The sequence below is a fragment of the Dryobates pubescens genome, chromosome 7, assembly GCF_014839835.1.
Source record: "Dryobates pubescens isolate bDryPub1 chromosome 7, bDryPub1.pri, whole genome shotgun sequence".
NCBI classification, from domain to species: Eukaryota; Metazoa; Chordata; class Aves; order Piciformes; family Picidae; genus Dryobates; species Dryobates pubescens.
Window position 1 is genome coordinate 14,896,074 of NC_071618.1, and position 11,162 is coordinate 14,907,235.

Here is an 11,162-nt window from a genome sequence, read left to right on the forward strand (position 1 = left end):
AGGGGTATTGGACTAGATGGCCTTTAAAGATCCCTTCCAAACCAAACCGTTCCATCATTCTAAATTTTCTTGGGTTCGAAGTACATTCATATCCTATAGTGAGATGCAGGATGTCCCAAAGCAACTGGCGTATTCCCGTGCTGCAGGGAGGCACAGGAAGACAGAAAAAACTGCTAGGCAACTGAGTTCCTCCCAAATATGTGTGTTTTCATAGGACTCTAGAGCTGCACGGGCCCCTCAGTGGAATACAAATTCCTATTTGCATGCACTCACAATCTTAAACATTTTTGTCCAGTTGTACTGGTTTAGACATCACTTTTTTAACTTCTTGTATCACTTCTTATGTTCAAAGTAAAAAGAGGTGAAATCTGTGACAGAAGGGAGAACTCTGGGCTCAGCTCTGCTGTATGCTGAAGGTACATTAAATTACTTTTCTATCTTTCCTCCCAAGTGAGTAGCAAAAATAAAATCACCAGTAGGTCTGTTGCATGTTTATGCATTTGCTCTGCTGTATTGACAGTGCCTACAACTACATATGTGGGAACAGTGCAAAAAAATGTTCTTAATATGTCTACAGGAGATCACTGTGTTTGTAATTAATAGTCACAAGCAGACACCACAGATATTCTTTTTCTGTATGTGTGGAGAGTCTTGAAAGTAAAATAGAAAGGAGGTACAGACTGCATGGTCCTTCACCTCAGGCTTTGCGTTAGATACATTAGATTCACAGCGATACACACCACAACATCATGTTATTGCATTAGAACAATATCCTGAGGCACTTGACGTCAGTTCCTCCTGCATGCATAAAACAAACAGTCACATGGCATCACCAGGGTGTTTTCTTTACCTCTATACAAGAGATTCTGTTTGCAGGCCCTGGTTGAGGGATCGGCCGCCACCTACAGAAGCACATCAAAGGAGGCCCCCCACAGCTGCAAAGGGAAACTGGCTGAGATTACACAGAGACACTGCAGCAAAGAGAAACTTTGCAGCCAGCTGGGTGCATAAAAACCTTGATACAGTAAGAAACGGCCTAATGCAAGTCTGTTTCTAAGTAAAGCTAAGGCTGCTTACATATGGTAGTGACTGGGGAAAAACAGTCTTTAGAACACTAATCTTCCATTTACACACAAAGTTTTCTGGGTTTAGTGTGATTTGATTTGAATTTACAGATTTTACTAGCAGTGGTATTGCCTTATCTGTATTGGAACACACAATTTTGTTTCTGTAAGAAAAGGAAAGTATCTAATGGATCAAGATTATACAGAATTACTATTGAACATTTCAAAACACAGAGAGAGGATAACATCACCATTACTACAGAAACTGTAGATATAAAAAAACCCAATAATCAAAAATAAACTATCTTTAATAATTGAAGGACATATGAGTTTGGATTAAAATGAAGCCCCTAGTTCCACAGTTGTGATGCCATAACTCTCAATATACACTCCTGTCTCAGTTAGCAAGACTATTAATATGCACAAAGTTTATAAAATACTGGAATACTGGGAAACTGATTATCTCATTATTTTGAAGGGATCCTGGGTAACTTTAGCCTTCAATTTTTACTGTTTCCTCAAACTCTTTACAGCAGAAATTTACCTTCTTCTAATGTAACTCCAGACTTGGACAGGAGTTATATGAAAACTGGAATAATTGTAATCCTTCCATCTTTATCTAATAAAGAATGTATTGTATCATGTTTATAGACTATGAAATGCATTAAGCACAAAAGCCTGTGACTGGAGAACTCAAAGCTAGGAAAAATCTTTGAACTATCTGTTCTATATTCTGTAAACAGCCTTTGCTTCTATCAGCATTCTGATCAACACACTGTGAGAGGCACAAATTATGCCTTTAACTCAGCCAAGTCAGTATCTCCACATGTCTCTGCTAAGTACCTACAGAAAAAAAAATTGTCTGTGAGGAAAGATCCTTCATGCCAGATTCACCTAAGAGAGTCAAGAATTGATGGCCAGTGGGTTGTCAGGCACCCCAGAGAAGCCCTAAAGCCCTGCCACAGACACTGGGAAGTCCGATGGATTCCAAGCTATCAGCCCTCTACTGCTCTGGGATTTCTTCAATTTCCACCCCACATGCAGCTGCCCAGTCTTTGGGGCATGTTGGGGTCCTTGGGGTTGGCAGGAACACTCTTCTCCCACTAAAGCTCCTCAGGGATGACCATAATGTGCACACCTCTCTAGGCACATGAACCTCCAGGCCTCTCCAGGAACATGAACCTCCCAGTCAGCATGTTTCAACTTTGATAACCATTGAATCTCCTCAGAAAAGTCCTGAATCTCCCTGGCCTTGAGAGCACTTCAGGGTCAATCCAAGCAACCCTGACCCATTTTTAGGTGTGTTTAACCTCATCCTCTCCCAGCTTCAAGGCTACCTTAATCCCCATGCTAATTTGGCTTGCCCTGGGACACTATGGTTCCCTTGGCTCCAAGGAACAGCCTTTAAGACTGCTTTGGGACAGCCTGGATCACCCCAGCTGTTGGGGCTGCTCAGTGAGGGCTTGAAATCCCCATGTCCCTGTTGGCTTCTCATGGATGCCACTGCTGACCACCAGCCATCAGTGCTCCCTGGCATGGAACAATTCCTCTCCCCAGCTTCCTATGCTGGTCAAAGACATCCTGAGCCTCTGGCCTTGTGGGTGCCTGTATTCCCTTCCTAAGAGTGCCTAGTCTGAAATACCTTGATTTTGCCCTTGCCGAGCCACACAGGCTCTGCCAGGAAGGCTGGATTTCCTTCCCCATCTGACCTCCAGGGTGACTTGATACCCCTCCAACCTTTGGAATTTCCTAAGAGAAGGTCTGTGCCTTCACCCACCACAATATGACCTCAGAGGCGATTTAGTTCCTTTTCCACCCTCAAAGACGGCTCTAGGAACCCCTGTTTTCATCCCCTCAGCCCTGCTCCCAGACAAGGGCCTGTTCAGGGCCCACCCTTGCCCAGCCTCACTGACAGCTTCAGCCTCATCCCAGCTCCCTAGTTTTGATCAGCCCAACCCTCCCACCTTCACCAGCCAATCCCTAAGACTCTTTGGAGGCAGCCTGAACCACCCCAAGCCACTACAGAGGAGCCTTGGGTGATCAGGGAGCCCTTTCCACCAGGCCACAATCCTGCAAGATGTGAACAATGTGGGTAGACCTGGGTGCTGGAATCAATGCCCACTGACAGTTTTAGAACATTGAAGAAAAGGTGATGACTCAGATATAGGTCTGTCCAAGGACTTTTGTCAGGGGGAACATCAAAAGTCAGGGCTGGAGACAAAGCTGTAACAGTAGACCAAGATCCTGCCAGGAGACAGGTATAGAGGCAGGACTGGACACAAGTACACCTCCTACAATATAGCATAAAGCAAGGCTGAAGGCTCAGGCCCAAGCTTAAACGTTACATTCCAAGCCATGGACAGAAGATGTGGGTGGACGCCCCAGATGAGGCTCTTCAGGGCCATTAGAGCTTATTGATGTACTGGCACCCCAACACAAAGGTGCTCAGGGTGATGCAGGTCTGACTGGGGAAACTCTCATGTTAGCAGAATGAGAGTCCCTTCCTCATGAGGACCATGTCTGGTTTCCTTTAGTCTGATTTTTTCACATCCTCAGGTTGTTAAAAGCCTGTTGACAGAAGTGTGATGTAGAAGCTGGGAGTTAAGCACCGACTGCCTTAGAGCTAGCTGGAGTCTACACAGACTCTGTGGTAAGGAGAGCAGGTGAAGGCTTGAAAACATAGCTATTTGCAGAGCTTTAGAAACATTTCCTGAGACACAGCCTTAAATGGCAGTAGTTACCAAGCAGGGCACATGCACATTTCAGGAAGGCATCACACTTGGATGTGATGAAGTGATAGTGCTTAATTAAATTTCTTACGAGATTAGCACAGGAATCCCAACTGCTTTGACACCATGAAGTGATGTTTCTGTGGGAATTGTGTTTTTCCTGTGAGTTCATAGACTAAAAGGTTCTACAGGACTACATCAAAGTGGCAGAGATCCAGACAACTGGAGAGAATTCTTCAGAGAGGAAAAGGATGAGAATGTGAAATTCACAGAGAGAGTGCAAAAAGAACCTAAAAATGCATTCCAGTGGAGCCTGAAGGTAACTACAACCATAAAGAAACACTGAAAGAGACTCATGGTCTGGGAAGAACTCATACTGCACTGATGTAAAGGTCTTCATTCCTCCCCAAGAGCCCTGGGTACAAGAGAGTTACAGAATTGGGTAATCATGATGACTCCACGGGTCTAAGCAAATATAAATTCACACTGTTGTTCACTCCAGTGCACAGAAATTAACTTTAGCTTGGAGCCTTGCTGATGAACTCGAGGAGTTATCACACTTGCAGGACCAAGGAGGTGTTAACTCACTTGCACAGTCTCTAGGATTGCTGCTCAGCACCTGTGTGATGCCTCCCGAGGCACTGTATAGTCAACTGGAGGGTCATCTGTCCAGGAACCAGGGATGTGAATTCTAAAATCAGGGAGGCCTAGAGCACTTGCCGTGCCTGAAATGCATTAAAGTACTCCAGTACACGGACAAACACTTTGCTAAACCTCTTCTCTGTGGGGTTGCTCACATGGAGTGACAATGGGCTTGACTAGTAGTTTGAAATTTACTGCCTGCTTGTAATGTGAATACAATATTAAATAGCTTTGTATCCTTTCTAAGGCATTAAGAGTAACCCAAAAGATTAAAAACAAATTTGTAATTCCTTTGATTAAAAAAACCCACACGTTGTTGAGACTAACAAAGGTTTGCGCAATGGCTGCCTGGAATGTCGAACCCTAACAGAGTCTTGGTGAATTCCTGCTGTAGTATGTATTGCCTGAAGGCTCACTGCTTAGTAAACAGAATGGTATATTTAAATTTAAGATTTCAGTTACAATTTGGTACTCCTGGACATGGACATGCTAAAGGAGATGATGGAGTTCCTTAAAAGTGTTAATAAGTTCAGCAGGGCTAAATCATTTGGATTCCAGCCATGGCATGAAAACTTGGAGCAGAGAGGAGAGACAAGTCAGTTTGATGAAGAGAAAAAGAAGGTTTCTTCTTGGGTCCATAGACCAAGCATCCCCCTGAGTACAGACGTGGAAATGAAACACTGAGGGAAGAAAAGGGAACAGGCCTGAGAGAAAGTATTTACTCAAATCTGTTCCAAATGGTGGCACCCAGAACTGGCAATAGAAACAGTCTCTAGTGGGTCACATCTTGTCTTGTTGTAGCAGCAAAGATTTATACTCTTACCCATCTCCTGGTTTCTGTTGGAAACACTGGGAATTTTAAACTTATGAAAGGAGTTCCAAGAAGGCTGGATCTCAGGGTCAACCAGCATACTCATTTAGTCACAAGTGTCTGACACAAAGGGGACTCAGTTGTGTGGATTATTCTATCCCATTTTCCTGAGAATGGTAAGTATCTTCTGTATGTGATAATCCTCATATCAACCATGAGTATACTCCTGGCTGGTCCTCACTTGCCTGTGAAGGCTATTTAAGCCCCGTAAGTCTTTACAGCTTTGTTCTGATATCAATTTCTCAATGCCCATGATTTCATATTCTTCCTTGGCTCCAGTGATGACAAGGGAAGATAATGCATTCACCATATGGTGCTAGAAAGTGCTGGATTTTGCTGGTTCAAAAAGTAGCAGAGTTAACAAAGACCAGCTTTTGAGGCTTGGATTTCAGAGCTTCTGAGCACAAATAACATGTTAAACTCTGAGGTAAGCTTGTGCTTTCTCTTTACTGTCTCTGAAGTATATCCATTCAATCCATGATCCAGAGTGGTGACTGAGGAAGGCTGTGGTTGGACTCCGAGGCCCTAACTGTCCTGGGTCAGCCTCATTATACCCATACCATCAGCCTATGAGCCCCATTTCAGCTCGGATCTGGATCATCAAGCCTGATCTGAGCTCCCTATTGCTAAATTTTTGTTCAGATTTTCTGGATTTACCTCAGCCCCAACTGATGACATTGTCTCTGATTGATAATGACTCAAATGTAAATGACACTTGTTGCTGTCACCATCTCACTGGGCTGCTGTGCGACTGCCTAGCGTGGTTTAGACCCATCCTGTAACTGCTCCACACAGCCACTCACACATGGCCACCCCACCTGCTGGTGGGAGGAGCAGAAAATGAGGAGGAAAAGGTGAAATCCTGTGTCTTGAGATAGGAGAGTTTAATAGAACAGCCCAAAGGTAGAAGAAAGAACAGTAGCAACGATAGCACTGATTAAATACAGTGTTACTAAATAAATAAACTAATAATAAAGAAAGTGATACAAAATGCTATATTGACTGTGATGGCCTGACCAGATATCCTGATCCTGAGTACACTCTGGTTTGTCTTGGCCAGCCCTACCCTTACTTAGCAGGCATGACGTCAGTGTGATATTGAATATCCCATTGGCTGGTCCTGCTGACTGTCTTGGCTATGGCCCCTATCAGCTTCTTGTGAAAAAGTTAACCCTAACCTAGCCAAACCCAGAACACTGCCTTACCTGTGTTGAGGCCACATTTGGCTCGTGGATCACATCATCCCTGAAGATTCACCCCATTTTTCATGTCTCCCTTCCCAAAGCCTTGTCATCCAAAACCCATCCATTGCCAACAGATTGCTTCTCCAGCATTCACAATTCAGGGACAACCAAGTACCAAATAAATTTTGGGCAGACCATAAACCAGTTTGGGAGAGATTTCAATACCTCTGTAGCTGGCCAGGCTACAGAACTGAAGAGTATTTCAGAGAACCAGATGAACTGGCCAAAGTCAGAGCTTTTCACAGCAAGACCTCACAAAACCCAGGGTGTTGTGAGGTGCAAGGTCACATCATGAGGGGAGGGAAGGTTGTGCTGGGCCTTGAGTACACCCAAAAGCCCTAACTTCCCAGACTCACTATAAGCACCATTTCAGCCCATTTGCCAGTCTGAGCTTCATCATAGATGTTCACATGCCCAATCCTATTCTCTGATGCTCCTGAATGGTTTGGATTTCCTGAATAAATCACAAACCTGATTTGTGATCTTGTTTCTGTCTGAAGATTGCTGAACTGCTGGTGGGACCTATTGCTATCGTGATCCTTGCTATGTTTGCATTTCTCAGTCATGCTGGGACTGTGCCCTAGCAGTGAAGGTTGCCTTCAGCTCACCTCCCATCATGGACCAACCTCATGATTATTCTTCTCTGAAAGGCTGTGGGAATTGTAGAAGAAAGGGAAGTCCTGCAAGAGAGGTCTGGGAAAGAGAGAGAGGTGAGAGAGGTCTGGGAAAGAGAGAGAGGTGAGAGAGGTCTGGGGAAGGTGCCTTTCCTCAGCCACCACTACTAATTTCTGTTTCTGACAGCTGATCTCAGCTGTGCCAGAGGAGATCACAACAAATGTGCTGAAAAAATGCTACCCGGCAAAAATGCCTACCTGGTGAATGCTGTCTCTCTAGCAATTCAGGAGGAGCACAAATGGTTTCTAATATTTTTGAAGATAGATACATTCTCTTTGCATTCACCTCATTCATGATGGGATCTACCTGCTTTGGAAAGATTTCTGGATGGTGAATCAATCTCTCTTAAGGCTGAAGAAAGATCTGAAGGCAGCATCTTTTTTGTTCCCCAGGAAAACATTCAAATTCTGGTCTGTATTTCCTCCTGAGCAGACAGGTTACCTCATCTCATCCTCCTACCATAGCTCTAGGGTGACTTTGTTGCCTCTACCCATTTCTTATCTTTGGTTGCCATGGTGGTTGTTTTTTTTTTAGGATCTTAGAAAGTCCGTGTCGAGTCAGACACTGTTTTAGCAGCTGCACCTTGGAGAGTGGCCTCCAGTGACACTTCAGCTCATCCAAACCCAGCAGTGATAATAAACAGACCCTGGTTTTGCTGTGACACTACTGGTCTTTGAAACCCCTTTCAAAGCAGTCCCTTCCACTGCTTCTGGCCATTCTCTGTCCATCAGTGGTGCTACAATGGAGTCATAAGCCATCTCCCCACTGCTGGTACTGAGCTAAGTGCCCTGGCCTCAGCTCCTTTACAGCATTTTGGAGTGTCCTTTACCTCCCCATAGGATCTTACTTGCAGAGACTGAGAAGAGAAGAAGGTCATGAAGGCAAAGCCTCACTAGTAATGATCCAATGAATCAGATGATCTTTGAGGTCTCTTCCAACCTTAGTGATACTGAAAGAGAAGATACCGAAAGAGTTTGATTAATAATCAGAAGAATGTTTAGAAATAGCAGGGATATTCATAGTTACACAGCTAAAGGACAAATAATATAAATACAGATTGGGGTAGAGCTTGTCCTGTCATCCCTGAGGATGTATAGTATCAACCATAGCCAGGGGAAAAGAGCAGCAGAAGAGCCCTATTCAGCAGAGAGCATATGCCACTCTTTAAAAGACCTTCAGAGAGTGGCCATGTAATTCACGCAGTCAGAATTAAATGTGCATTTGGGCTCCTTCCTACACAGAGACCCAAAGGCAGTCAGGATTTGACCCAGATCACATAATGATTTAGTGAGGCTGCAGGAAGTAATCTCTGGACACTCTGTCCCTTGCTCCATCCTATGAATCACAGTCTGTCTCTGGGCAATCTGACTGGGGGGAAGAGTAGGAAAATAAAACAGGATTTCCATTTTATCAAGATAAAGCTATAGCCAGAGCTGATAACAGGTTACTTGAAAGAATGCTGGTCATGTACACTTAGTGATTGTTGCTTAATTTGTTTAAGCTGAAAAAAGCCTATTTCTATAGTGGAATACAAATTAGGGTAATTATGTTGTGATGGAGTACTGCATGTATAAGATGAAAGCCTTCCTTTACAAAAGCCTCTTCATCACTTGAGTAGAAGAAAATAAAATCCTGCTTAAACAACATGCTGGTTTCTGCATTTCAATTTGAACAAAAGATTTTTTTAGTTGTTCCCCCCCATAATATCACATGGGTTGGTTTTCCAAAAGTAATTTTACTTTTGACAACCTCACAATTAAACCCTCCAACATACATTTTGCTATGTGAATGTAAAAGGCCAAGGTAAACACAGTAATATATAATTTGTTTCACAGCCTCCACAGACTATTACTAGCTGAGCATTCCAGGTTGTGTATTTTTTTGTATTCTCCTGACTGTCACAGTTGCTCATAATCTTCTTCTGTCTTAGTACTCTATATGTGTCATAAAAACACAGTATACAATTATGTCTGTATTAGGTTAAAATAAAGCTCTTGTTTGGGGTGGGGTTTTTTAGATATGTTTTATGAGATACAAGCATCGTCTAATCCTTTCGTATTTACCATAACTGCTGTGTTCTCTCACAAGCTGAAATAGGTACAGACAGATCATCTGATCATAAATCACTCCAATTCACATCAAAAGCTATTATCTGCAGATATATGTGTATCCATGACCATTATTTATGTCTCAATCTGTGAAAACATTAATTTCTGCTTTCCTTATGAACTGCAGTTACTCTTTTGCATGGGACATCCTCTGTGCAAAACCAGTATGAAATGCTTCTTGCATCAGCTTACACTTACTCAATGCACTTACACGTTTGCACACTTACTCAAATGATCCAGACTATCCTTATTCACATAAGCAAATCTTCCTGTAATTAGTTCCAGCGAATTGCTGTGTGACTAAGACCTACTTGCAGAAGTAAGAATATGCTGGATTGTGCCCTTAGTTAACATGACAGGTGAGAAAATCGATTTCCTTGTATGGGAAAAGTAGACAGTGTTAAAGCGAATGCACACAGAATCATTATCCATTCTCTTCACACTAGAATTCAAAACCAGTATTTGAAGTTTGGGGAAATTGTCTTAATTAGGATTATTTTAAATGATAGCAATTTAAAGGCAGGCAATTTAATTACCAGGAAGGCAGATCAAAGCAAACGCTTGAAATGGACATTTTAAAATTCCTTATCAAGGAAAATAGAATTTAATAAAACAAAGCAGGAGAGAAAGTAAAAATGCATATTGCCCAAGTACTCCCCTTCCCAGGAGCTAAGACTCCCTCCTTGGCTTCCTGTGCTGGACTGGAAAGTCAGTCACACTTGTAAGAAACAGATATGTCAGACCTGGTGTATGCATATGTATAGAGAAAGAGAGAAAATTTCTTCCATCTCTGAAGGAAAATGTTATTTTCTAGCTTACTCTTGCAAAAGTAAGGCTGATATTTACACATTCAAGTTACATTGCTACATTTGCAGGGAACGTAAGGTGTCTGAATTATAACATTTACAGCTGTGTTTGGCTGATATACACGGAGGCACCTAAAATGGCAGAGGTAATCAGACTTGCAACAACGCAGAGCCAGTGATTTACAGGCATCCGGGTGGAGAGGGCAGATTGTGTATTGTCCTGCCTACCCTATGAACACACCAGCAAAGGCCTAAGGAGGAGAATTGCCCTCACACCTCTGCTTATGGGTGCAGAAGGAGCTGAAACAGCTCAGTACTTTCTGTGGGGACCTGTCACTGTTTTCTTATTCATGTTGCGTTCTCGTTTGTTGGTGGCATCTACTAACCTGAGTTGAAACAAATTCCTAGAGGCTCTAAAAATAGAGTGCAATATGAGAAGCAAAAGTCACTTACAAAAAAGTGCTTTTTTTGTAAAGAAATTCCTTTAGCCTGTTACCACTGTGATTGCTTTTATTACATTAAATAAATTGAAAGCTACTAAAGGAAAGACATTGTGTCATTAAAAGGTAACCAAAAGAATGAGTGAAGATTTAGACTCTTAAACATTCAGGGAAATGTTTAATTCGCTGGGTCTTTGTGACTCTCTGCCTTAAGTGACTTTTCAGGCACATCATTTGTATTGCTGATTTTTTTTTTTCCTTTCTTAAATGAAAAGGTTGGCAGTCTATGCTATGGAATAAAATATTTTTATTACATTATTTGGTGAGTAGTTGCACTGAGCTTATCCTGACTCCTTCTGGCATCACTTTTTAATATTCTGAAATAAAGATCAGGTTTTCTCCATTTCAGTTCTCCAAAGTGATGTTTGCAGACACATAGCTCATCAAATTGCACCATCATTTCCTTTTCAGTACAGCATGTTTTGAGGAATAATACTCAGGTGTTTTTATTGATGACACCTTTCTATTCAGCTCTGGCAAAAGAGAGCTCATAGGGTTTTATCTCTGTGGTCCCCAAACAGGC